The sequence below is a fragment of the Equus quagga genome, chromosome 11 (genome assembly GCF_021613505.1).
Source record: "Equus quagga isolate Etosha38 chromosome 11, UCLA_HA_Equagga_1.0, whole genome shotgun sequence".
In the NCBI taxonomy this organism is placed as follows: Eukaryota; Metazoa; Chordata; class Mammalia; order Perissodactyla; family Equidae; genus Equus; species Equus quagga.
The window spans coordinates 8,057,946-8,085,454 of record NC_060277.1 but is presented as its reverse complement, the minus strand read 5'-3'; the positions used below and the strand labels follow the sequence as shown (position 1 = coordinate 8,085,454).

The 27,509-nt window shown below is 36.3% G+C and overlaps 1 protein-coding gene across 5 annotated transcripts in view; it reads left to right on the top strand.

Annotated features, from left to right (window-relative positions):
* LAMA2 (laminin subunit alpha 2) overlaps positions 1–27,509 on the top strand; it is a 531,319-nt gene that overhangs the window by 185,925 nt on the left and 317,885 nt on the right. The gene's annotated exons all lie outside the window — the stretch shown is intronic.

Here is a 27,509-nt window from a genome sequence, read left to right as displayed (position 1 = left end):
CAAGTACCCATTATTCTCTTTGGGATATATTACCTCGTTGGAAAAATATTGGTGCAAATTTTTGAAGATTATGTTAAAGAAAAAAATCTTTATTGCATTTTGAAGAAAAAAATAATCATAATGATTTACTTTTGCTTTCTTTCTTATCTCTAGACTTGTTCTTTTTATCAGTGAATGAAAAACATTTTGCTCTTCCTTATAATTTGTTAGGTTGCATCCATTCATCTTATAACAAGATAAACTTTAGTGTTGAATTAGCTTTGGTAGAGGAGCTCCCGCATTAATCACCAGTAAACAAATGCATTGCCAAAAAGCTAGGACATCAAAACTATGACTGGGATACAGTCTCAGTTCAACAACCAAATGATTTGATATTAAAAATAAATTTTGTGGGTTTATATAGCAAATGAGTAGTCCTCAACAGTTGGCTATTTTTTCTGTTAACAAATACTGACCACCACCTATGTGGCAAATGCTATCTTAGGTGCAAGGGATAAAAGACATTATATTTTTGGGGGATAAGATAAGAGATTATGTAAATAAATCAGGGAAAAATCTTAGAGTCTTGGGCAAGGTGGTAAAGGCATGCCTAGCACAGAAAAGTCTTGGTTACAGGGAGAGAGGGACAGAAGGAGAGAGAACGCAGTGACCTGAATAGGGAACTGCATGGTTACCACGTAGAAAATGTGGGCAGGAAGGACGGGACACAGGTTGTATTCATAGCAATTGCTTTGACTCACCATGATTATTTCAGCTTCTGAATATCTGAATAAATTGAGTGGAGAGGCTGTCTGTACTGAGCTGTAAAACAGTTTCAGAATGAGAAAATTCAATTTTAAACTTGACTTAGAAAAAAACCCAAACACCTGCCATGCAGAAACATGTCACAGAAACAGATTTCAGGGGAACAGAATTCTTTTCCTGTACAGTAATTATGGCTAAGCACTTGTTAAAATAAAAAATAAGGATGTTTATCAGCATAAGGAATGAGAGCATTTGGGTTTTTTGCCTTCGTTTGTAAAATGTATCCTGTTTTGTAATTCTTTTCCGACGAGGCTCATGTGCTATGGGTTTCACTCTTTAGCATGAGGGACCAATTTCTAGAGTCGAAATGGTTTAGTCCCTCATTTTTTACTAGTGTTTGATCAATCCTTCCATTGAGAGATAACTTTTTAATAATTCCCCAAAAAAGCATGGGGCAGTGTTTGACCTCTAGGTTACTGTCATAGGGGAAGCAGTCCAGTTGGCAGAATACGAGTGCACTCTTATTGCTGGGCTCCTTGCTAAGGAAAGCATACATATTTTTCTTGAGACAATGACTAGCTGAAAGCATCTGAGAACTGCTAGAAAGATAGAACTGTAGAGAGAAAAGCCAAAGGCAAAGTTGCCCATTTTGTCAGCACTTACATTGTGTTGTTGGATGCTATGACATAGTCTCTACTCCATTAAGCATCTGATACTTGCTAACAAGGTGAAGCTACTTACATGGACAACGTTAAATATAGGCAAAAAGATAAATAAAATGCCTCTCTGTGATCACACAAAGAGTGTCTAAACATGGACAGAGGATTGCAAATTGTGTTCTCAGTAAGCCAAATCATTAGGACAGTAGCAAAATGAGAGCAAATGGTGTCCTGAGCAATGCAATATGTTTGTACCAGTCCTCTTACCTGCAGAACGACTCTGCTAAAATTTGCCAGGGCTCACTAGTGTCTTCAGGCACCCCAGGGAGGGCAGCCCAGGATATCGGCCACCTTCAGCCCTGCTCTGATTAAGGCTCTGCATTAGGATAGAGAGGAGAGGTAGTTCAGGGCATTTTATCTTATATCCCTGGCAAAATAGCACAGTTGATGCCTAAATTTCATTTCTGAAAATAGTACAGGTAATTTTTCGGTCAAATGAGACTTTTATCAAAAGAGGAAACAAAGGCAGAAAGTGGAGAGGAGCTGATGTCAGTACTTCCGATGATACTGAAGTTTGTTTTAAAGTAGTAAAAGTCACAGTATCTCCAGGCACTTTGGACTCCAAAATTGGAAGAAGATCAAATGATGACAAATAGGATATTCTTATGTAAAAACAAAGAAGGGACTTGTAAAACCTAAGGTAAATGAAAATCAAGGTTGAAAAGATATAAAATAATTAGGTCAGGAGCAATCAGTAAAATATATGCCAAACCAAACAATACTTTGATATTCTGGTCTGGAATGAGGATTTGGGGTTATTTTGAAAAATAACGTCACTACAACCCTGTCCAGAACTCACAGCTGCAGAAACAGAAGTAAACAAATCATCCTATTGGAAGACTGCGAGGTTAAAGAACAACCAGACTCAAACTCAACGAGATTCTTGTTGGTTCCAGTGAAATGATCATAGCTCGTACAATTCCCCAAAGGAAAACTACAAAAGGATGCTTCTAGAGATAAGAATACAAATACTATTTGCTTGTTTGTTTGTTTTTAAATTAGATAACAAAATGAAGATTAGGTAAAAAGGTGTTTTCTGTATTTGCTCTTAAAAAATATCTCTCCATTTAATATGCAGTCATTTAACATGAAATCTTTTCTCGCTGTCTTCTCATATATCGTTAGGTAGTGGAAAGATGCTGCTGTTTACTAGGTGTTGCTAAAAGCTATTAAATTCCATGAGGGAAGACTGCGACTTGCTCTTTTTTGCACTTTCCCACTCCCCAGTTGACATCACTTGAATGTATGTGTAAGATTTTCTATGCCAACAGCCAAATCAGATCATTCTTGCCTGGGAGTAGAAAGTGGGGCTTGACTTATGTAGGTAGACTATCTTGATTGACGAACCAGCCAGCTTTCACATTTGTGACACTGAGGTAATTTTGTAGCATTTGAATGTGTCATTCATTTATGTCCTAGAACTACACCAAACTCCTGGAAAAATCAAGGAGAAAAAGGTAACCAATTATGCTGGATTCAAATGTAAATATCCACATAAGAATATTAATAAGTAAAATATATTTGTATGAAAATAATTTTTATTTTTTGTACCTCATCTCTTAGAGTAGCTGGGACATCTCTACTTTTTCTATCCAAAAATAACACATGAGCAAAATGCTACAGGGCCCCAGAATGTTATCTTGAAGACCATGCACTAGTTAATCAAGGCAGGAAACAATTTTGCAACCCTATTCCATCATTTAACAGAGTAATTTCTAAAATAACCAGTCTCCTGTAACTTAGCACCAAACCAAATTGGTGTCACCACTTTGATTTCTCTTTTGAAATTAATTTCCAGTTCAGTTTTCTTTTGCCTCTGGTGATCTGGATGATCATTTTGTAGCATCTGGATAATTTTACGTTAACATCTGGAATTGAGGTTTTTTTTTTAATTTGTCTGATGCATATAGAATACTTCTGTAGGAAATGTATTTTCTCAGCTGCTGTTTATTCATTTCAAAGAGACATGGTTAAGTGAGTGTAACAGCTTCTAAAATTCCTGAGGAAACGCAAAACATGTTTAATACAAAGTCCTGCCAGTCTATTTTCTCTCCTCCTAGCTTTTCCCATGGCAGCAATGGCTGATCTGTACAGAAGGGAGAGTTTTGAATGGTAACAGGTGGTGTCGTGGAGAGCATGGGCCTTTGAAATCAGTCCTGGTCTGGAATCGTGGTCTGGCAGTCAATGGCTACGTAACCTTGGGCAGCTCTTTGAAGTTCCATTTCCTTATCTCAAAAAGGAGAAGTATAAGGACGTATCTCCCGACCTTGGTCGTGCTAAATGAGATGATTTATATAAATTATCCAGTTCAAGGTGGGGAGTCAATAAATGGTAGCTGTTATTAGCATTTATTTCTGTGTGTTACAGAATGCAATTTAGGATTTCTTCTTTTCCTGACCTCCTAATGTTTTATGCATGCGATTAGCAGTTTGGCGATTTGTACAAGGTTTTTGAGAGCTGATACTGAATGTTTTCTTTTAAAAAATTGCTCTTTGAGTGGAAAGAGAAGGAAGGAATCAAGCTGGCTAAAGACATTATGGAGGAAATCAGAGAGCTCTTTGTTTCTGAGGTTCTGTAGCACAAGTTATATGTGTGCTCAAAGTAACTTGAATTTTTAAGCAACACTTCAGAATTCACATACTGAAATAACAGCTATAAGTACAAGCTGTTGTGGTCTCATGGATAAAAGAATCCTACATTCATTATCATGAATGAAACGTTGTTCAAATGTTTTGAAACTCTTCTTGGATGTCATTGTTTTTGTACTAATGACTTGTTAACCAGTCTTGACTCTAAATGACTTTTATTCATTCCCCTCCCACACCAAAAAAATTATTCACCTTCAGAGATAAAATTTTGTAATACTGAGTTAGTCAAAGAGATGTATTAAATGTTCTGAAGACAAGTCTGAATAGTTCCAAAATCTCTTGAGGGTTGTTGGGATAATTGTAAAACTAAAGCAGTTAATGTAAAAGGTTTTTCATTCATTTAGTTGTACAATTTTTGGTAACTTGGTTAAAAAATTAGCAGCTTCATTTTACGTTCGCAAATTAAAAGGTAGTTTTCAAAGGAACATGAGTTAACAAAGTTTTAGAGAAATGATTTTAATAACATGGGATTTCACACATTGATTCTGAAAACCCAATAATTTTCTTAAAAATATACTTTCACATGCTTTAATGCTACCTTAAAGAAATTGAGAGTTTGTAGATTGTCTAGTTTTTCACTCTTTCCCCAATACTTAGTAGGATTGGTGTTCAATAATACTAGATAACACTAGGTGAGTAAATAAATGAAGAGGTGATGAAATAAATGAATTCATTACCATTGTTTATTAAAGAGACATCCCTTTTTATACCTCTACTTATTTCCAAGAAAAGTGGCAAACATAACAGAACACATTAAACTGACCAACAAAGGAGAAAATTTAACTAAACAAAAAAATTAAAGATAAATGCACATTTACTGCTCATCTGGAATGAATTAGTTATTGCAGTTGAACTCTTAATTTGATTCAGAATTTTCAGACAATTAGGAAAAAAAAGGAAAATGTTAATTTATACGGTTTCCTTGTCTGACAAAGAAGAGCTTCCAAATTTTCAAGACAAACATTTTCTTGGCAATGAATTCTCAGAGAAAATTTTAACGCAGTCCTTATGTAAAAGACTTCAGATAGCAAAAAGTACAAGATTTTCAAGCATAATGAGTACAGAGGAAAATATTACTTGTTTATTTCTATCACATAAGAAAGCCAAGAATATAAACTTGAAATTTTCACTCAATAATGATATATGTGTCTCTGAAGAACTAAATAATATGGTTCAATTTCATAATTTTATGACAATCTAACTTAATCCAAGAAGGAGCTCTGGGGGTGGATGGGTAGTGTGTCCATCTTCATGTCACTCTCGCGTGTCACATGCACAGAGAAATCCCCAGGGTTGAATCACTTGGCAGAGATTTAAGCATCAATATTCTTTCTTGCTGGATAGTCTTCTGTGTGATTAACATGGAGAATGTACTCCAGCCAAATGGAGAGCCAGTCCACTGCCACACAGGAGTGCATTTTCAGGTGGCTTGTGGTTAGAACCAATGTATTTTCCCCAACATACATTTTGAGTAATAATAGCTAACGTTTATTGATTACTTGCCATATGCCAGATACCATTCTAAGCGCTTTGCATCTCTTAACTCATCAGACTTTCACAATAACCCCATGCAGTGGACACTATCATTGTTCCCATTTTATGAGTGAGGAAACTGATGGGCAGTATTACATTGCCCAAGATTATACAGCTAATAAACGGCAGAGCCAGGATTTGGGCACAGGCTGATATTATGCTACAGCCTGTGTGCTTAGCCACTGTCAGGAACTTACCCTCAACCTACCTATGAAGTTGTACTAGAATGTGGATTCTACAAAAGGGATGCTTTAAACTCTTTCATGTAATATAGAAGGAATATTGACATGACCAATGATAAAGGGAGCAATAACAAAAATTTGCTCGCTTTGACTATGAAAGAACATCAGTGTGACTCCGTGCCAAGTATCTGATTATGAAGAGAATCGCATTGTGATCAGCAGGCTAAGATGGAGAAAATGACCCTGAAATAGCCAAATGAATGGGTTAACCTATTCCATGGCATCAAGCTCAAAAGGAGTGCTCATCTTATGGAAGTGGTTGTGGTCTAATGGACAGTGCATTGGATTTGAAGTAAACAACAAAAATAAAAAGAGTTTAATTCCCAATTCTACCATTCACAGTATCTGTAACCTCCTAGTGTTTGCTTGTTTTGGGATATACCTTCCTAGAAGCTCAATTTTCTTATCTGTAAATTGGTTTAATATTCCTCTTCCCTGTACCCTCTAGCTTTGTTGTGATACCAAATAAAATACTGCGTGCGTACCCTTGTAGATTCTAAAGCAATCTACAAATGCACAACATCCACACGTAGTGCCATAGGTGAAAGGCATGCATCCAATTAATGTACAAGCTGTACCAAGTTATTTCAGTTCAATTAAAAAGACAAGCAGCTTATCTACAGACCAATTTCATGGCATTTAAAGTTGAAATTTCATCTGTTATAAATCTATTCTTAATTACTCTGATTCTATCGTTGAGAAAACTTTAATAGACTGGAATGTATGCCAAGAGTATATAGAGTCAGAATCTCTCTAAAAATCAAAAGCTGATGGGAAATTTCTGAAGGCTATGAAAAACGTGTTATTGTTTTGAAGTACTTTCCTCAAGAACGGGAGAAGTGAAGCCAGGACCATTGGTGGTGTTGATGGGCAGTTTCTCCTCATGGGTGACGTGTAGGAGAGAGGGACCTAGTCTGAAAATTCGTAAGAGGGAAAAAAGTCATATAGCATACTTAAAGTTTTATTTTAATACTTTTAAATGCCAATTTAAAAATAAATAGTACAAAATTATATAAAATAATTATATGAGGAGAATTTCACTCTGGTCAGTAGGCCAAGATGAAGGAGAGCGTACGGCCTTCTCCCCTTTTTCTCTCCGCTGCTAACGCTATTAGCAATTTAGTCTGTATGCTTCTAGATATCATTCGCAGTGCATCTCTGAAAACACGTATAAAAGTATATAGTGTAATCTTGTATTTTTTCATAGATGGAGTTATCCTTTACATGGTATTTATGATCTGCCTTTTTACTTGTGATGTTGTAGACTTTTTTTTCCATTTCAGTATTGGTAGATTTACACTGTTTTTATTTTAACTGTGATGTAGGACTTCAATGAGAAGTAGGTGTCCTACAACTTATTTAATCATTTCCTAACTGATGGTCTTTTAATTTATTTCCAACTTTTCATGATTATAAGCAATGCTGTAATGGGCATCTTGTACAAATGTGTTTCTGTTCTTCCATAAATGGTTCTGTAAATAAATCTGGGAGATGAATCACCAGTTAAAAGATATAACCATTTTTATTTTGACATGCACTGGCACAGAATTGAGTGACTAACCAAAAAGTAAATATTTCTAAGGAATGTAGCAGTTTATATTGTTTAGATTAATAGAAAATTATCTATCATTTATGCTTGCTTTAACTATATCTGTGATATGATCAATTTAAGAAACTTTGAAACATAATTTCCAATACTTGCATTCTAATGTCATAAAGAAATTCTATTTGTAACCAGAAACTGCCAGGTCCACAAGAGAAATAAATACGCCAAGAACATTTTTAAGGTTGTTAGAGCATATTTTAGGATGTTCCAGCCTGAGTTCCTCAGATACATATTTTGGTGCGTTCAAAAAAATTAAAGGAAATTATTTAACTATCCCAAATTCCATTCTCTTTCTCGATCATTAAGAGTCTCTATGTAAGGGAGTCATCATTGACAAAGTAAAGTAAGGTTGAAAATTGAGTTTTATATGTTTGGGGATTTCTGAGCACAATTAGTGAAAATACATAATGTAACTATTTGTAAAGTTTTAAAATTTCATTATTGATAAAAAGAAAAGTCAAATTCAAATGAAATTAAAAAATTTTGTTCCAGGGAACATTGTCACGCACAAAAATTGACATGATTGGGCTAAAAAATTTTTGAACTTACAGGATTTATGAGGATCATACTGAGTAAAAATGTATAATTATTTTGTCAATAAAAAATGTTATGGAATTTCAGATTCAAAAATCAAGAAAAGTGAAATCCTTTTGCAATGTTTCCTAAAAGAAAGTGATTAGTATAGCATAAAACATGTGGATTTTAGCTGTGATTTATGTGACCTTGGAAGTCAGACCTTTCTCCGTGGATGACTTCATTTTTGTCTCCAGCGCTATTTTGTTTAAAGGTTTACTTATCCTCCATCAAGTGATCGTTCAAAGGCTTTTCGGTATGTCTCTTCCAGTTGGGTTGAGAAATCTTCGAGGAAATGAGTATCCTCAAGAGTCTACACAGTCTTTTGCTATTGCATTTGCCATGACTTAGAATGAAGGCAGAATATACAGGAAAAAGAGGAAGTGAGCGCTCCAGAAGAATCCAAATGTACCTAATGTCTTCTCATGCTACTTCCTTATTGCCTTTAATAAAAAACAGCTTCTAAATTGCAAGAATATTTTTAAGCCACATGGTTCAGTATGCCCCTTCAGCTGGACGTTTCAAGGAGACTTTTTGAATGCTGAAATGATTAACAATACCAGAGTGAAATTGCACAGACCGTGTGGTGTGGAAATAGTGGGTGGGAATACATATTAGTCTAGAGACCCCTGCTGAGTGCAGGACGAGGAGCTCCTTCCCCATTGTCCCTCGCCCATGGTGGGCCTGGGATGTATTTTCAGAAATGATTACTTACAGAGCACTTATAACAACAAATGAATCACCGTCTTCATTGTGCTTGTTCCATTTTAGGAAGTTTGTCTACTAGGCTGTTAAATTGGGAGATTTACCAACTTAATAAGAAAAATATTTACTGTTTCTTCCAAGGCCTCAGAGTCTTCTCTAAATATGCTTCTAATTTTTATTTCAGTTTTTGTTATATGATGCCACTGTTTACCATATATTTGTACTTAGTTTGAATATTGAATTTAGCATGAGTCATTCCCGTGGATTAACAATCTTCTACTCTTGTGATATCTAGTCATCCCTTCTCTGTGTTTTCACTGTTGTGCCTGCTGTTCCAAGATCTCCCTGAACTTTACTCATTAGAACTGGCAGAGCCTCACGACACCTGGAGTAAAAGCTGGAAGCTCTGGAAGGAGGTGCTAACAAATAACCTCAAATCTGGAAATTGTACGCTTTAGAAAAATAGAATCGTCCAGTTAGTGAATCTCTAGATTAAACCTTCTAATACCATTATAAGTGGGTTTTAAGAAAATTATATCCAGAGCCTCTGAAAACTATGGAAAAGGCTATGGATCAAAGAAATTATAAGGCGGTAGCAAATTGTAAATAATATATTTTGAAGTTATAATTAAAATTATCCAGAGTCAATTTTCTGAGGCATTGAGCTATTAAAGATTTATGAGTTGCCTAAAATCTCAAATCTTTTCTGAGGTAATCGCTTCACTTGAAATAAAGGAAAGGTATCTTATTTGCTATTTCACTGCTTAAACCAGCATGACAAAAATCAAATTTGTGATTATTACTCATTATTATGATGTTTCTTGCAAAATTATGGTTAACCCTTAAAATTATATGAAAAATGATCATTAAATGTTGTTTTAGTCTTTCCTTAAAACTTATAATAAGCAGAACTTACAAATTCCCTAAACCAATTAATCCTTACTTGAATATGCAGCTAAACATCCTATGAAAACTTTAGGCTTAACTCTATGTAAATCTTTCATCATATCAACTGATGATTTATAAATGATTAACACATTATCGAAGGAAGTGGATTTTTTTCCTAGTCTCATTTATACAATCAGCATTTATAATGTGATTTTTGAAAAAATCTTCTATCAGAATTTATTCCCTGTTTGTTAAATGTTCCTTCCCGAGACAGCACCAGTATAGACTCTGGGTTTCCCCTAGACAACTGGATTTCATTCTGGGGAGCTTCAGTGCATACACTTGCTCATTATCGCAAACACAGCCTTAAAGATACACATGGTCCAAAGTGAAAATTCAGGGCAGTATGACCCATAATGCCTTCATGCTAGGTTTTGCTTCATGCTTTTGGAAATCTCTTGGAGGCCCAGTACCACTAGGCAGAATCTTGGAAAGCGGGATTATGTATGAAGTTTACCACCTGATTTTCCCCAAATGGTGCTTATGTGAACATTTGTAATTTGTCTTTTTATAGGGATTGAATGACCTCCGGGTTTGCTGGACAGGAGTTGTGTAGAGCAGATTTCTGCAGCGGGGTGTGTTCCCCATGCGTTGGGGTGCTCCTGCTCACCCGCATAGCTCCACCATGTGCCTTAACTGTTAGACTTGAGCCCCACTTCCTACCTGTTTGCTCTTGGGCAAGTTCTTGGCCTTACTGAGCCTGTTTGCTCATCTGCAAAAACAAGGAACGTAATAATACCTTCCTAACACTGAGAATTAGGTGAGATAAACTTAAATGACAGACTCAGCAGTTAAATGCCTGTTTTTAAGTTATTACAATTTACATCCATCTATTTCATGTGGTGTTTTCTGGAAATAATCTTTATATTTTCGTTAATAGTCGAGATTCAGAAAGCTTATGCCTAAATTCAGATGACAAACCTTGGCAAGTTGTTTATAAATTTTGAAATCAGAGACACTGATTGTCTTTCTTCCAGACTATCTTTTCAAGGCTCTTTATAGAGTGGACAGCCCTGGAAAGTAGAGATGGTATCTCTCTGTGAGGCCAAGAGCAGGTTTGTTGATAGCCTTGGAAGATACAGATGCTGTCTCCCTCCAGAGCAGGGGCAGCATGCTTACTGCCCAGAGTAAAAGATTCAGGTTGCTTACACTTGGGGTTCCTCATCTGTAACACAGCCCACTGGAGTGCAGGTATCAATCAGTCCTCATCATGTCTCTCTGTGAGGCTCAGGGACTGGCAGCAAATATGCTGATGCTCATGTGGTCTCTTTGCTCATGCTTGGTGATAAAGTCCTTTTTCCCTGTTGATGGAGTCTCATATGTTCTGCCAGCATCCTTGAAACTGTGTCATGCTAACTTTTTATCTTGCAAATAAGGTAAACTCTAAAATCCCAGGACCTTCACCATCTTTCTTTTCTTAAACAGCTTTATTAAGATATATTTTGCATACCACAAAATTCAAAAGTATAAAGTGTACAGTTCAGTTTTATTTAATGTATTCACAGTGTTGTGTAACCATCATCACAATCTAATTTTAGAACATCTCCAACACCCGAAAAAGAAACCCCATACACTTTACCAGTCATTCCCCATTCCTGTCCTTCCCTTGCTCTCCCTGGCCATGTTGGGTTGAGTTAGAGCAAAGCAGTGGAGGTGGAAGCAGGAGAGCAATGAAGAGGCTTTTGCAGTACTTCAGGGGATAAATGATAGTAGCTTAGATCGTGGTGGCAGCAGTCAAGGTGGAAAGAAGTGTCTGAATAGAAGATATATTTTAAAAGTAGAGCCAATAGGATTTCCTGACCAATTGGATCTGCCAGGAGGATTTGCTGATTGATTTTCCATGAGGTGTGAGAGAACGAGACAAGTAAAGGATGAGTCCATGGTTTTTGGCAGGAGCGACTGCAAGGATTGAGTTGCCATTAAGTGAGCTGGGAAAGACTGTGGGTGTAGCAAGTTTTGACCGGAAGGAACAAAAGTTTAATTTTGGATATGTTAAGCTTGAAGTGTCTATTAGACGTTATGGCGAGGTTGACTAGACAGTGTATAATATTCTAGAGTTCAGATGAGAAATACTGCTTAAAGATGTGAATTTGAGAATTTAAAGCCTTGAGACTGCATGAGATCACCCAGAAAGTACATGAAGGCTGAGAAGAGAAACAGTCCTGGAACTGAGCCCTGAGGCACTTCCACCTCAGAGGTCAGGGAGATGAGGTAAAACCAGAAAAATCAAAGAGCAAACACACAGTTTTGGACAGAGAGCTTTCTCACAAGAACATTGCTAGCATTACAGATTCTCTTTGTTGCAGAATGTGAAAATAATCTTTTGGGAAATGTGCTCTCAGACCTTGGTGTGATTTATATAATACGCAACTGACTGTTTACTAATTCCATTTGACTCCTAAAAAAACTAAAATGTTATTAAATAAACAGTGTCAGGGGAAGGGGCTCCAAGTTCATAAAGAAGAACTTGAGCAGGGTTTTCCAGGAAAGTTGTGGAGAAACCCAAGCTTTGCTGCAAGTTAAACACAAGCAAACAAACTAGTGTATACTATTTCATGCCCCTCAAGGTCCACACTGTCACATCAGATCTTAAATCTCGTATCTTCAAGTATATGTCGCAACGGTATATTCTTGAAATAAGATGTGAAGGATAAACTCTGACTTCAGAGCCTTGCCCTGAAAAGATCTTATGACATAAATTATATGATTAGTCTTCAATCCTGACTTTTCACTGTGTTTGTGAAACTTTGAAAGACATTTATTTTTAAGTACAATTTCATCCGTGATATTTTAAAAGCCTTGTAAGTAGAATTTTATATATTGAAAGAAAAAATGAAGTACCCACCATATCATTCATGTTAGTTTCCTCTCCACTATAATGAGCCAGAACTCAAGAAATTTTTTATTTTTATGTGAAACTAAGGTGGTGTCTTATGTGATGCCAAACATCTGGGTGAAACTGAAAAATATAGTTAGTCATCAATGTTTATTACTATCTGGATATTTGATGTCATGAAAATGATAAATCATAATTAGCATTTCAATTTGTCAAACAGATGTTCATTGAAATACAAACATAACCTATTTCACAAGCCGGAAGGACATTTTAGATGACCCATAATTGTTTTTCTGCTTCTCAAAGTTAAAGAGAAAACATTTATTAACATAATCCATTCAATAATGTGTAAAGATAGGATATGTTACTTTATAAATACGAGAATTTGCACTGAGATGATAATGTGTTAAAGTTAATTTAACCTTTTGTGTTTTAATGATATTAAGGACTGAAAATGGTAGCAGGCAGAATTATAAATTATATTTAAGTTTCAAGCGTGTTGCATATTTTGGCTGGATTTTTTTTTTTAACTCTAAGCCTTTCTTTATAAGTGACATTGACATGGTAAAATCCTTTCCATGGTGAATGATTATTTGTCTTCAACGGGCTACAAAGCTTTGATTTGATATTGAGTGAAAATGTTTCTCAAGTAAACTATCTTTGGTTGCCAGTTCCTTTCTCAAATCTTTAACATTTCCCAATATCTCCCTGGAATTCTGGGTGGTGAAGGAAATATGTGGGCAGGCTCTGCTATCTGTGCCTTCCTCTGTTTCCAGCTTGAATTTTCTATTTTTATTGTGACCTTTAATTTTTGTGACTTATTTTCCTTTTCTCCAATAACCTCTGTTTTTGAAATGGTCTTCCTCCTAGCACTTAAAGAAACATTTTAGGAATAATGAAAAACACAACGAGTATTAAAATGGCTGAAGGAAAGGCAGCATTGTTATAAATAGAACACTCCAAAATAATTATTTTGAAAGGGCAACACTCATTTGGATGTATAAACTCTGGAATGCTTATTTTAAAATTGCTCGCTAGTTTACTGACCTACACACATATTTGTGTTTTTACTTGAAGAAGAAACAGGATTGTTGGTGGTATATGTGTATTTCTGTACAGATTATATAAATTGATGATGTTTATGTCGTAAGAGAATGTCTCCCTTTCACTTTGTCAGTACCACCCTGTCATTTTTTTAAACATGCCACTAGAAAGAAATAGGAATATATAAACGTGATAGAAGAGATTCCGATAAAAGTAAGGTGGTAAATTAGAAATGAAAATAAATTAAATTTTATTTTAGAAAGTGACATACTTTAGAAACCCAGTAAAGGAGTTTTAAAGAACAGGGGTATAGTTATAGCAGTTAAGAGGAAGGATTATTTCGGCTAAAGAACATTGCTACAGGATAGGAAGGTCATGAGATAAACCAACGAAAGAGCTTCACTGTGATAGAGAAGAAAGGATTGGAACAAAAAAGAAGGTAGATTATCAGGAATGAAGTTAAAGAAGGGACTGAATATTGATCAGATTTTCAGGAAAACCTACAAACCCCAGTCCATACTAATGCCAGTCATAGGCCTGAGAGTTTTCAAAACCAACTCACTAGGGGCATGCTCCAGTTTGTTAAGAAAAGTCTGTACATCATCCTTCCATGTAGGTAATCAGCTCTTTGGGGATGCCTATTAATAGAATTTCAGAGATTCTTACTTGTGTTTCTCAAAAGACCGCCATGCCCAGCCATCTAATAAGCAATGGCATCTCCTATTAACGAGTCTATGTCTTTAATTAGCACCTTATCAGACAGAGATACTGAGGATGGCAGGGATGCTGTTAGTGGTGGGACATAAGAGGCCTAGAGAAAAGCTACAGGGAAGCCTGAGATGAGAGAGAAAAGGTAATTTTAGAAGAGTAGAAATCGGAAGCATTGCATTCTGGCTGGTGAATATTCACGGGACTCACTGTGTACGTTTCTTTCAAGGAACCAAGTTCACAGCTGTTAGAACTGCAAAAGCAACATAGATAATCATGACATATGCTTATTTTTAATATTTTATAGGCGTCATTGCTATAAACGATCTCAAAAAAGAGACTAATGTTAGCCTCTTATCTTGGAAGTAAACATAGCAAGAGGGAAGAAGAAATGAAATGTTCTCGTTGCCACTTCTCACTGGAGCCAGTTTAGAATGAAAACAAACAAAAAGCTCTTAAGCTCAACACAACATTTATAGCAATTTTCCTAATTCAACTCCTTTTCTTTTTGCTAAGGAGGAACACGCGTATTTTGGTCATTAATAGAAAAGGGAACGGTGCCTAAACAGCCTATTATAAATTCTTCTGGGAAAGCATATTACAAATAATTGAAAACAAACCTGATTCTGTGAACTTGGCAGCAAATGTGTAACAGAAAGCAATACAGCCCTGGCCCCTGGATGATTGATGAAATGTTTTATTCCCTTTACCCTTCATTCACGTTGTGTTTGTCAAGAGGAAAGAGAAAAGGAAATGTTGTGAAACAAAATCCACTCCAGACAAATAACTTGCAATAATGATCCATGACCTCAAATCAGCTGTTTATTCATTTTTCTCAAGTTTTAATGTTTCTAAATATTCACTGGTCTGCATGTGTTCCTGCAGAAAATGAGACCTTGAATTTCAGAATGACCCCACCCCCCCGTCAGCTAACCCACAACATGAGCTGTATCTGAGCTTCTCTGAGGGCATGGCCCTGCGGCTTCCTGTGGTCAGTTATTAGTGTGAGTCCAGCAAAGGAACAAGAACACTGTGTACTCGGTAAATCTACAGAAAACTTCATCTTCCGGTTGTGTGGGAGGAGAAGTCCCTTGGTGTGCTGTGTTTCTTTGAAGGGGCCAAGGCTCTCTTGGTGCTGTACAGATGTTAGGGGTGCACAGAGCCAGCATCCTACAAACCTAGTAAATAAATGATTATGATCCAACTCTGTACAGAATAATTGTAGGAACCTGAACGTAGGATACTGTTGACGTAATTCCTATTTGTTGTTGTTGTTGTTCAACAAAGCAGGTAAAATTAACACCAAACCTCTTCAATGAAACATTTCCTTAAAACCTTGATATTGTTGAAGGATATCTAGCCATCTGTGCACATCAAAGTGTTGTGCTGCAAACCTGGTAACTCCAACACAATTTCAAGGATGAAGTCAGTTTTACAGAGAGCCCTTCCCAAACTGCATACTTTTCCTCTTCAGCTTTCTCCTCTCACACACTACTGCCCAGACGTCAGTAACTCTACGACCTCTTCCTACAGCCCTTGTGTTGGCACTTGGTCACCTACTCTGTCCTCAGCCCCAAAGGCCATTGTGTCAGGAGATGGGAATATAGGCCATTCTGCAGAGCAACAGCCCCAGCACAGACCCAGCGGGGGTTTGAACCAGGAAGCCCTCTGATCTTTCTTTGCCTTAAATGCTTATGGGAAATTGGATATGAAAAGAACGCAAAAGGCAGGCACATGTCCTGTTCTCCTTGATGCCTGGTCTCCTGTTGATGTTCAACGATCTTAGCATTTCCAGAATCACCTCTCTGTTTGGGTGGGAACTTTTTCTATTACATATGTTGTCTGAGGCTGTCCAGGTTGGCAGTAGGTCATTGCTTTAAAGGGTGCAGCACATCCTGCTTAGCCAACAACTAACACTTCTTAGTTTTTCCCATGTGTTAGGCATTATTCCATTCAGGTTACATGAATTCTCTCTTTTAATCCAGCAAAGAGAATGATAAGGTAGGTATTATTGTTATTTGCCTTTTACAGAGAAAACTGAGGCACAGAGAGCTTAAGTAAATTGCCTACACTCACGTAGGTAGTAAGTGGCAGAGCCAGAATTTGAAGTCAGGCGGTCTGTCTCCAACATATATGGTCTTAAACTGTGATTAACTATTTGAACGTACACAAATACACACAGTTATAGAAAGCGTCAGGCAGAGGCTTAGCCAAAATTCGAAAAGCATACATATACAAGCATCCTTGCAATCTTATACACAGACTCATTGGTACCTTGATTTATAAACCTGGTGAAATGAAAATTCCTTAGTTACAGAAATATAAAATTTTGTTGTGTAAAAAAACCACAATATATTTTGTTTACTTTTTTACTCTTTGTGCAATGAAAAAATCTTATGATCAGAGAGGTAAGACCTGTAGTTTCCCCTTACAAAGATAGGCTAGAGACCATATTTAATAATAGAGCACACGATTTCACTTGAAAGCGTGGAAACTTGACCAACCGTGAATATACAATTTCACTCTAAAGATGAAATGAAATGAAGCAGGCAAGAGTAAAAAAAAAAGTAAGAGATGAGTAGAGAGTAAGATATAAAAGACACCAAAAAATTAATAAAATGAAAGCAAAAATAAGGGGAGAGAGAAAGAAGAAAAGAACATGGCAGAGAATGAGCCTGTCCCTGTATTGATGAGAGTAGGTGGTTGGTAGGCAAGTGTCAGAGGGCGGGGGCAGGTGGGAAGTCACATAGAGACAAGTTTCTGTCTACATATGTTAGGGATGTTAAAAATACAGCTAGCCTAGGGGACATGCTCAACCTTGAGAACTTTGTGTCTATGTTCAAACTCTTCTCTAAGTATTACTATGTCTCCATAATTTAGTCTCTGACATCTTGTTTGAGGTTGAACCTTTCTGAATGTTAAATTAGTTGAAGTTGCCAATGGCCATCCCAAAATGCTTCTTCTGTATAAATGGGAAAAATATCAAATTAATGTATTTATATAGCTTTTCATTTATAAACTTGCAAAACACAGACACACACACACACACACAAACAATTTCTCTCTGAGGAACCTTGAGTCAGAGAAGGAGAATGAAAGAGAGACTGAATTTAAATTTCAAGTACGCATCTAGGTTTTGTTCCAATCTAATGACACAGGATCTGGTGCTGTATTTAGACCTTCTGCTCCAAGATTTTATTTTAATTTTAAACAAGTGTTCCCACACGGGGACTGAAAACAAAACAGGAAAATGTTGCTTAAGTTTTCCTCTGTGCTGTTATTGTCTGTCTTTCAAGTGTACTGATTGTTCTGTCCAATGTAGGTCATGGTACTCTCAGTTGCTTTTTTTCCTATTTGGGACTTTCTCTAATAGTTCTCCACATTCAGGAAGAACATGTTGCTTTCACAGATATTTATTTTTGGTATTAACATATTATTTTCCCCTTCTTCCTATAATTTGGCGTTTTAATGATTCCTACTTAGTAGAATTTACCATAAAGTATAAATTAATTTTTTTGCACACCAGTAACTGAATTTTACTTACTAAAATACTTAGGTTAAACTTGTCATAACCAATTTCATTTATTATGATGTTTGTAAGACTTTAGGGAGGGTTGGTACTTTTCTGGATAATTGATGCTTTAGACTTCAACTCTTGGACATGTTCTGGTACTGGTCTTGGTCAATGGAGAGCTTTGCTTCCATTTAACATGAGGATCTCTACTAATATGGATCGATGCCAGTAGGTGTTAATCAGGTCTGGCACTGTCGCTTGTCTTAGTGATCCTTTGTGCTTTAATATACCTCACTCCTGCTCTTTCTCAGGAGACCGGGGCACCACCTGATCCAGTGGTGAGTCCTGAGTGGTGAACTGGGGCATAGTATGCAGTCTACCCCAGGAAGTCTAGAGTCGATAAAACCAGTAGGATAAATGTGACCCTAATTCACGAAGAAAAGCCAAGAGCTGGAGAAATCAAACAGTATAGATAATTCCAGAGGAGCAAGAACAGGACAATAAAGAGAAAACAGAATTAAAAAACCAAGATCAATCATAGACAGGATTGGAATGGAAGTAAGGCAAATAAAAGAATGGAGGGAGGGTGCATGGCAAAGGCTCTTTCCAGTGGTGCTGGAAGTCTGCAAATAGGGCCTGGATGACCAGCTATTGTTCATTCAACAAATGCTTACTAAATTCCTGCTCTGTGAGGTAGTGCCGTGGCGAGCTGAGGAGCTCAGCCAACAAAGTCAGACTAGAATTGGAACACACTCTAGCTATAGGAACTTCGCCATACTCGTCAAAATTTCAGCGTCTGTTTCTCTTCTTAAAAAAGGAGACAATAATATCACCAACCTTATGAGATTGTTGTAAGCTTTAAATGAGTTAGTACTAAATGAGTTAGTAAACACAGATCACATGCAAGAGTGTCTGGTATCCAGTAAGTACACAATAATAACCACTAATGTTTTTACGAACAAGGTCCTGTGTATTGCTTGAAACAGCTCTGAAGTTGGAATAGATGACAAATGATTCTATTCTCTTAGGCTGTCTCTGGTTGAGACACACCCACAATGAAATTTGGAGCAATGCAAATGTTTGGGGAGAGTGAGAGAATGTTCCCTCTGGTGATTTTCCCTCATGGCCTGCTCGGAAGCTACTCCCCTTAGATTCTTTCCTGGCTGTGAATTTCAGATGATGTCTGTATCCCTATTTAGTCTTAGCTTGACAGTACAAAGATTTAGTACTGACATGTGCATGTGATAAAATTTAAATGAGAAGCTCCCAAAAGAGGTTGAGGAAACTTATTTTGACAACTCTTCTTTTATCCATGCAAATATTATATTTTAACTGAAGAAGGAAAAACACAAATGATAAATGAAAAAAAATCTTTTAACTTGGAGTACTTTTTAAAATTATTATTTGAAAATAATTAGAAATTTTAAAATAGATGTATAATGAGCTCCTGTGTGTCAAGGTTCTTTCAGAGAAAAAAAAAGAGAGGGGGTGATATTTGCATGTAGTAATAATTTTCCCTTTTCGAAAATTTCCGAGACTTCGTTGGCTTTGTTCCTTTTATACGTCATGACCAGTGGAAATGATCCCAAGATCTTCCATTCAATTATGATAGATTATGGTTCACCCATCTGGGCAGGTTTCACATGAAACTAACCTAAGCTCATTTTGAGCAAGGGGCTTAGAAATAAATGCTTTGCTGGATGGCTTTGGGTTGTACAGAGCTGGAAGACCACCAGAAGCTTTGTGAAATGAAGGACCATACCAATTTTGAGACTTTGAGATTGGAAGTGCTAAAGCAGCTGAGACATTGCTTCTATTTTTGATCTTTCCAAAAACTTAGCCATTCCATGTGTTGAGTAGTTCCATAGGAGTTAGAAAGCACTGCCACATGAAATCTGCTATTGGTACAAAAATAAATAACTATGATACAAAATGAGAGAGACTGACTCTTCTTTGACCAGGAGAGAAGCTGCACAAATCTTTGGAGTATAATATTTTAACCAGTTTCACTGGGAGGGAAGATAAATAAAAACATAAGATGATGAATACTCTTTGAAGAGAACTGATTTTCTTATTATGCTGCAATTTATTAATGACTATTGCTTTGACATTGAAGAATCTGTTCAAATATTTCATGGAAGGCCAAGCTTTCATCCAGGAATGACAAATGGAAGAATTTTAGTTCTAAAGAATAGGAGAAAAGCAATCTAAGTTTCAGGGGCAATTGGAACTGAGTACGTGTCAAAAGCAAAATATCATCTTATGGGAGAGCAAAAGACCTGTTAAGAGTAAGCTCAGGGGTGGAGCTGTCAATGACACAGTCATATGTGTTAAACAGTTCATTGAGCTGACATTTCCCTGTATTTTTGAAATAGGTTAGTTAAGGAAGTTAAGGTCATGCACAGTCCTTGACATTTTATGTATTAAAATATTACTTTTCAAGCATCTCAATAGTCAGCAACCATGGAAGAGTAGTTGTTTTGGTTGGGCTTTTAAACTTCTAATGATAGTGGGATATTTATTAAGGACCCTCCAAACTAGTTCAGTGCATGACACTGCATGAAAAGAAAGTCTTTCAAATTCTAGTAAGTGGGAATATTGAGGCGCCTAAAGGAATGTATCTATTTATACAAGTTTATTGTATTATTTTTATCTTCAGAAATGCCTGTACTAGTGTCTTAAATAATTTTGTGTTGGTTTAACCAAATGTTGGAGCTACAAGGATGCCCATGCTATGTTCTTTTAGGTACTTGAATTATTACAGCTTTAGTGAGATTTATTCAATTATGGTAAATAAAATTCATGCTACAATTCTTGATGTATATCCAATAAATGGAATTAAAAATATAGATAAAATATAATTAAAATATATGCAAAGTCAAATTTTAAATGATATACAAACGCAAAAATTGTGAATGTTTGAGGAAAGAGTTAATTCATTGGAAGTTCTATCACAGTCTGTAAATTTGGGCTCTGATACTGATTTACTCAGTCAACAAATAATGATTGAGAAGCTACTATGTACTACTCACTACATTAAGTACTGAGAGTACATTGTACGTAAGACAAAGTTCCTGTTCTCATTGAACTTACAGTCTAGTAGCAGACACAAGCAAGTAAATAGACAATGAAAACAGGAGAGCTTGGAGAATTCACAGGAGGAGCTCCAAGACAGGACATGGAGGTGTTCATCGAAAGAAGCAGTTGGATCTCAGCTGAGACCTGAAAGATGTATAATGTACATCTGTGCAAATGGGGAGCAGTAGGGAGGCCATAAAGGTGTTTGACAAAAGGGTTCAGAGATGAGATAGACCATGACACAAAAGGGGAAGTGAAAATTATTCAATTACCTTGGATATAGAAGGCAGTAAATATTTTTGGATGAGTGAGTGACTGATTTAAATGAATGAATGAGAAATATTGACGTGTGAAGAAGGGGACCAGAGATGATGCTTGAGAAGCATATGTTTTAAGCCTTCAGAGTACTTCATTGTCTAGATGTGCAAATGAGCAGTATTTGAATTAATAAAAATAATCATAAAAATGACAGCTGTTAATTGGGGGAAATAAAATATAGGATAAAGGAAAATAGACAGAGGACTTCAGTAAACTGTGTCTGAAATAGCTGGAAATAATGGACTGGGAAAAGATTGAGTCCTCAATATCCTATCTGCTCATTAAGGCCTAAAGATTCTTGATAGAGAAATCTCTAGTCTGAAATGTTCACATATTTTATTAACCTGCATTATAAATGACATATTATGCAACTTTTATTATTTATCCATTATATTTTTATTACCCATGCATTAATTTATATATATTTATGTATTTTCACATTTTTAATACTTTAAAAATATTGAATGATTTGAAAAGATTTTAAAAATTGCAGTGAAACTTTTCTGATAAGATGAGGAAGGTTATTTTTCAATAACTATTTAGTTACATACAATAAAACTAATGACAATCCATAAAGATGATAATACATTTAATAAAAACGTTTCTTCTAGAAGCATTACTCTTTAGTTGTTAATTACGTTATTGATAGTTATTGCATGTCCTTAGTGTTTAAGGAATCTACTCTATAATTTTAATATAGTTTATTGTTTTTTGATGGACTCTTTTGTAAATAACAGTACATCAAATTTATAGGTTGGACAATGAAAAAGGCGGATCGTGATCTGCCCAAAGAAGGAACGAACCAATGAGTAAGGTCCACTTTGCTCTGGTTAACAAAATTAAGTTGAATTGTTCTTAAGTTCAAATATAATGCCTTACGAGTCAGAAAACACATTTATGTGTTCTTCTCAGCTGAAAATAGCCTGTCAAAATGAAACTTTGGTGTAAGAGAAAATAAAGTTAACTAATGTTTAACTGATATTAAGAAACATATTAGACTTAGATATACGGAAATCGTGGATAAAGCCATTAATTTCCTAATTTTCTCTAAATCAACATAACTCAAAATGCTTGGGTAGGAGATGATATGAAGGATTACGGACTTTAATTTTATTTTGTGGAAACAGCACTCTCAAAGATTTACTCATACATTAACAGAAAAATCCGATGAATTATTCTATGAAATTGTTTTGAGATAGAAAGCGAGTTGAATTTGCGAAATATTTAGGAATTATGTTTCATTTACTCCATTTATTTATTCAAAAATTTTTAATTAGCACTTGATTTTTGTTAAATAATGTCTTATGTGCTGGAGATTATATCAGTTATCAAAACAGATAAAAGTTCCTGAACTCTTGGGGCTTATGTTCTAGTGGAAGGAGAGACAAAATCAACAAGGTAAATTATATTCACGGTATGTTAGAAGACAAGAACTATGGAGAAAAATGAAGCAGCGGAACATCCTTCATTCCCCTTCTTTCAAAAGGGAATAGTGAGTGCCAGGATGCAGTTTACGCTGTAATTAGAACATCACGGAAGGACTCTGTGAGAAGGCCTCATCTAAGCAAGGTTTGAAAGAGATGAGGAAGTGAGCATTGAAATATCCAGGAGGAGAACATTCCAGGCAAAGGAACCCCAAGTGCAAAAGCCTGGAGGTAAAAGCCTGTCTGGCGTGTTCTCTCAAAGATAGCGGTCCTCCTGCAGCCTTGTGAATGAGGGAAAGAATAGGCAGGAGCTCAGAACAGTCATTGTTTTCTCCTTTGGCAATGTTTGAGGGTGGGAGGGACGGCACTGCAGATAGTATAGGATCTTGTAGTTCATTGTAAAAATTTTGGCTTTTATTGGTAGTGAAATAGAAAAGCATTGGCAGGTTTTAAGGAAAAGAAGGGCATGACCAAAGTTATATTTTAAAAGACTGTTTAGCCGCTGTGTTGAAAATAGACCCTAGGGAGCTAACAGTGGTAGCAGGAAGATGCTATTGGACCGTCTGGGTAGAAGATGGTGAAAGTTTGGACCCAAGATGGTTTAGTGGAGGAGGTGAGAAGTGTTTGGGTGCTGGATGTATTTTGAAGGTAAAGCAAATAGGATTTGCAGACAAATTGGATGTAGGAAGGAAAAAAACAAAAGCAAGCAAGCATGACTCGAAGTTGTTGGTCCTGAGTAGCTGAAAGGGTAAAATTATTTAGCGAGATTGGGAAGACTGTGGGATCAAGAGCAGGAACTCAGTTGGAGATATAAGCTTGAGATACCTATTAGACAGTCACAGAAAAGTATCCAGAATGATACTGAAGTTCAAGTTCATGTGGCTGATTGGCAATAAGCCAGTTACTGAGACGTCAGTGCTTGGAGAGGGAGAAAGTTTTATTTGAATTGGCCAAAATGAGAAGGCTGGAAGATAGGTTCTTTCAAATCCTCCTTAACGAAAGAAGAAAGCAGGAGTTCTTTATAGAGCTAAGGGGTTTGGGAGGAGGAGTATTGGAGGAACAAAGGGGACGTCCATGCTTCTTTCACTCCAGATACAATCTTGGACCATCAGACCTCTGGGCGTCAATGCAGCTGGGAGCTGGTTATCAGGTGATGGAAACTTCTTTAAATGCATTCTTTTTCTTTTGCAAAAGAAGGTCATAAATTCTTCCGACCCTTGACTCATCCCTCAGGTTAAACAAGAAAACAACAAATTAACAAGATTAGCTTCCTTTCATCTGTGTCTGTGTTGGGAACAAGGTTGAAGGGTAGTCATGTTCTTACAGAATCTTTACAGTAACCCTCAGGTACCCAGCTTCAGGGAGGCAGTTGGATCCTGCATCCTGACCTTCAGAGGAGAGCTCAGGCCTGGAGATATACATGTGGGAGACATCAGCGTAGGTGGTATTTAAAGCCATAAGCTTCGATGGGATTACAAAGTGAGTAAGTGTGGATAGAACAGAAGAAAAGGTCAAAGACTGAGCACCATGGTGCTCCAATATTGAAAAGTTAGGGAGGAGAGACAGTAGTAAGTAGCAAAGAATATTGAGAAAGGGTAACCGGAGAGGTAGGAGGAAAACAAGGACAGTGTGGTGTCCTGGAAGCCAATGGAGTAATCAATTATTTCAAATGCTGCTAAGAAATCAAGTATGATGAAGACTGAAATTTGATCATTTAAGGGGTTCCCATTGACCACCCAGAGCCTTTTCTCTGTGCTGGAAACACGATAATAAGTTGTTGCACTATCCCCCTTTCCTAAGCTTCATACAACTCACCCGCTTTCTCCAAAGATATGCTTTTTTTGTTTTTGTGCAGGGTAAAATAAAAGGGATTAGGCTCGTTTTTCAAAGTTATCATTGTAATCTTGTTCTCCTCTCTGAAATAATATCATATTAATCATGATGTACCCCCAAGTCTCAGCCACTCATTTACATACAAATTCTTTGACCGCACCTATAGATAGCTAATCTCATCCTAAACATATGGATTTTATTGTTATATCCCCTAGGGTCATCTGAGTTTCAAATTGTTGTACCTATTTCACTGGCACACTTAGAGACTGATAATTCAAATGGGATTCTAAAGTGTTCTAAGAGAGCATACTACACATCAAGTTGTCAACTCCATCCACTTCCACTATTCATTTCAAGGTTTCCGGTAATTATTAATGATCATGTAGCAGCCTTCGTTGTCCCATCCATCCATTCACTCAACACACTTGCATCATGGGGAAGAGTATTAGGAACAGAGTTCTTCCAACAATCTAAAGCAGATGTGGTAATAAAAATAGAAAAGCATAATAATGAGGGACACTTATCCATACTAGAAATCTGATTATTTGCTGCATAAAACACTTTTAAATTGTATTCTCATCATAAAAGTAAAAATGCCATAGAGGCGTAGAGGTCTTATCCATCTGTAAGAGAAACATGATTTATATTGTCTGCTTACACTAAGAAAAACAGAATTATTTGGATGGGTAGAGTGTAATATTGACTTAATCATTTGGTCATAAAAGGATATTTCTCAGGAGTTTTTTTCCTTTTTATTTATCTGTGATAACTAATTTCAAAGAAGAGTATAATTTTAAAATCTAAAAAACCAGTTGTTAATCAGGCTGACATTTTCAGTTGGAATGAATTCCTTTGACAGCATGAACATATACCCACCAACATGTCTGTAATGGAAATCGTTTCGGAAGACACTAGACTGCCACAGACTTCCCATGGCCTCACAGCAAGATAGTGGTAGTCTTGAGGACTGACACTTTTCATCTTTTTGAAGAGAGACACCCTCCACTTGTCACCCCACAGGAAATCAGGAAGTATGCTCAACCATCCCGTGGACTTGGAATTACACAGCATCGTGCCAGTGGAGCTATCCCCTCCAATATTATGATTTATTTTGAAGGAGAGTGAAAAAAAAAGAAAGGAAAAGAAAAGAAAAAATGATGGAAGGAAACTGCATACAACATGGCCAAACAGCTGGCTGGTTTTATATCCCAAAAACAGCTTGAGCCTAACTATACTCACAAGATCTCTTGGCAGAGGAGCTTGATGAAAATACCAAAGCTGTGAGGAGAAGTGTTCTTTTGATGAATCCTTTATGTAGCTATCATATGGTTTATTAACCTAAATGAGAACATGTGCACCATTTTTTTTAAAGTTCCTGTATGTTTAAATGAGGAAGTTACTGATTCCACATACAGCACAAATATGATTCACCATGGCATTAATACAAATAAACCTTAACAATTTTCCAAAAGTTTAATGCTAGACATGTAGCAATTTCCTCCTTTCTTTCAAATACCATTTTTTAGGAGCCGTCAAGGGAGAGTTGATAAGACTGAAATTTAAGCATGAATTCAAGGGCGCTGGTGATATTTTTGAATGCCAAAATTAATCTCTAAGGGGAACTAATTTTAATTGCTTCATACATCTATTTATTCCTTCTTTTAAAATTGAATTGATATCTTCTTAAGTAATAGAGACAAGCTAATTTTAATCACATTTCTGGCTCACCTGCTAAGTGCCAGAACTGTGGGATATACGAAATCTACTTTACTCTTTTAGAATTTCCTGCATTAGGAGGAGGGGATTCAGTATTTTGAGATTCACTATTTTAGTAGAGCTTGCATTCTATCATCCTCAAATGTAAGTGAATTTATTCTTTACTAAGTAACCAAGGTAGACTCAATTAGCTGAGACACTTCATATTTTTACCATGCGGCATTTTGAGTCTATTCTTTGTGACATCAGAATTAGTTTCTCATCTCAGAGTTTGCTATATTTATTTCTCTAGTGAATCCGTAGTTTATTGGCAGTCAGCGTGTAAAATGTGCTCAGGGATTATCTAAATGCAGGATGTTAGGAATGGAAACACATGTCATTGCCTCTCCTGTCAAAAAATGTAATTAACACATATGATATATCATCTTGCAAAAGTGTCTGAAAATTCCAGTGGGCGACCTCAAGTCACAGTTCCCAGGGCACGTAAGGACTGTCATGTTCCTGAATAGCTCCCAGCCCAGCACAGGACTCCTTTCTTCTTGCATTCTGGTCTCTTTAGCCTCCTGGGTGTGTGTGTACATGCTTGTGTGCATGCGTGTGTTTGTGTGTTTCAGCCCAAAACCTATCACTCGATTTCAATTTTTTTAATAATTTTGATTTGATTTAATTTATTGCATAGGTAATAATGCTTTTACAAAGCACAAAAAAGTGAAAATACTTTCTTCTATCACTATATTGAGAGTTTCCTCATTCTTTTTTATGCTGTACATAATTCACTATATAGATGTATAATTTATTTAATCAGTTGCACATTGATGAATATTAGATTATTTCTAGCCTTTTGGTTTACTAAAAAAAAAATCTTACATATATATGTAGTATTTGTAGGACAATTTCTCAGAAGTGGAATTTCTAAGTAAAACATTCTATACATTTGTAATTTTAATAGTTATTGCTGAATTCGCCTTCAGTGGGGTTTGTGCCATTCTAAGCTTACACCGATAAGTGTATGAGAATGCCTGTACCCACCCAGTCTTGCTATTATGGATTATTATCAATATTTGGAGGTTTTGACAAGGTGAAAAAATGGGAAGAGTTTACTATTATGATTTTAATTAACAGTTCTCTTACTCTGGGTGAGGTTCACTATCTTATCAAAAGTTTAACAGCCATTTATCTCCTTTTCTTTCAATAGTCCCCTTTATATCTTTTTTTTCAAAGATTGTCACCGAGCTAATACTTGTTGCCAATATATTTTTTTCTTCTTCTTCTTTTCCCCAAAGGCCCCCAGTACATAGTTGTGTATTCTAGTTGTGAGTG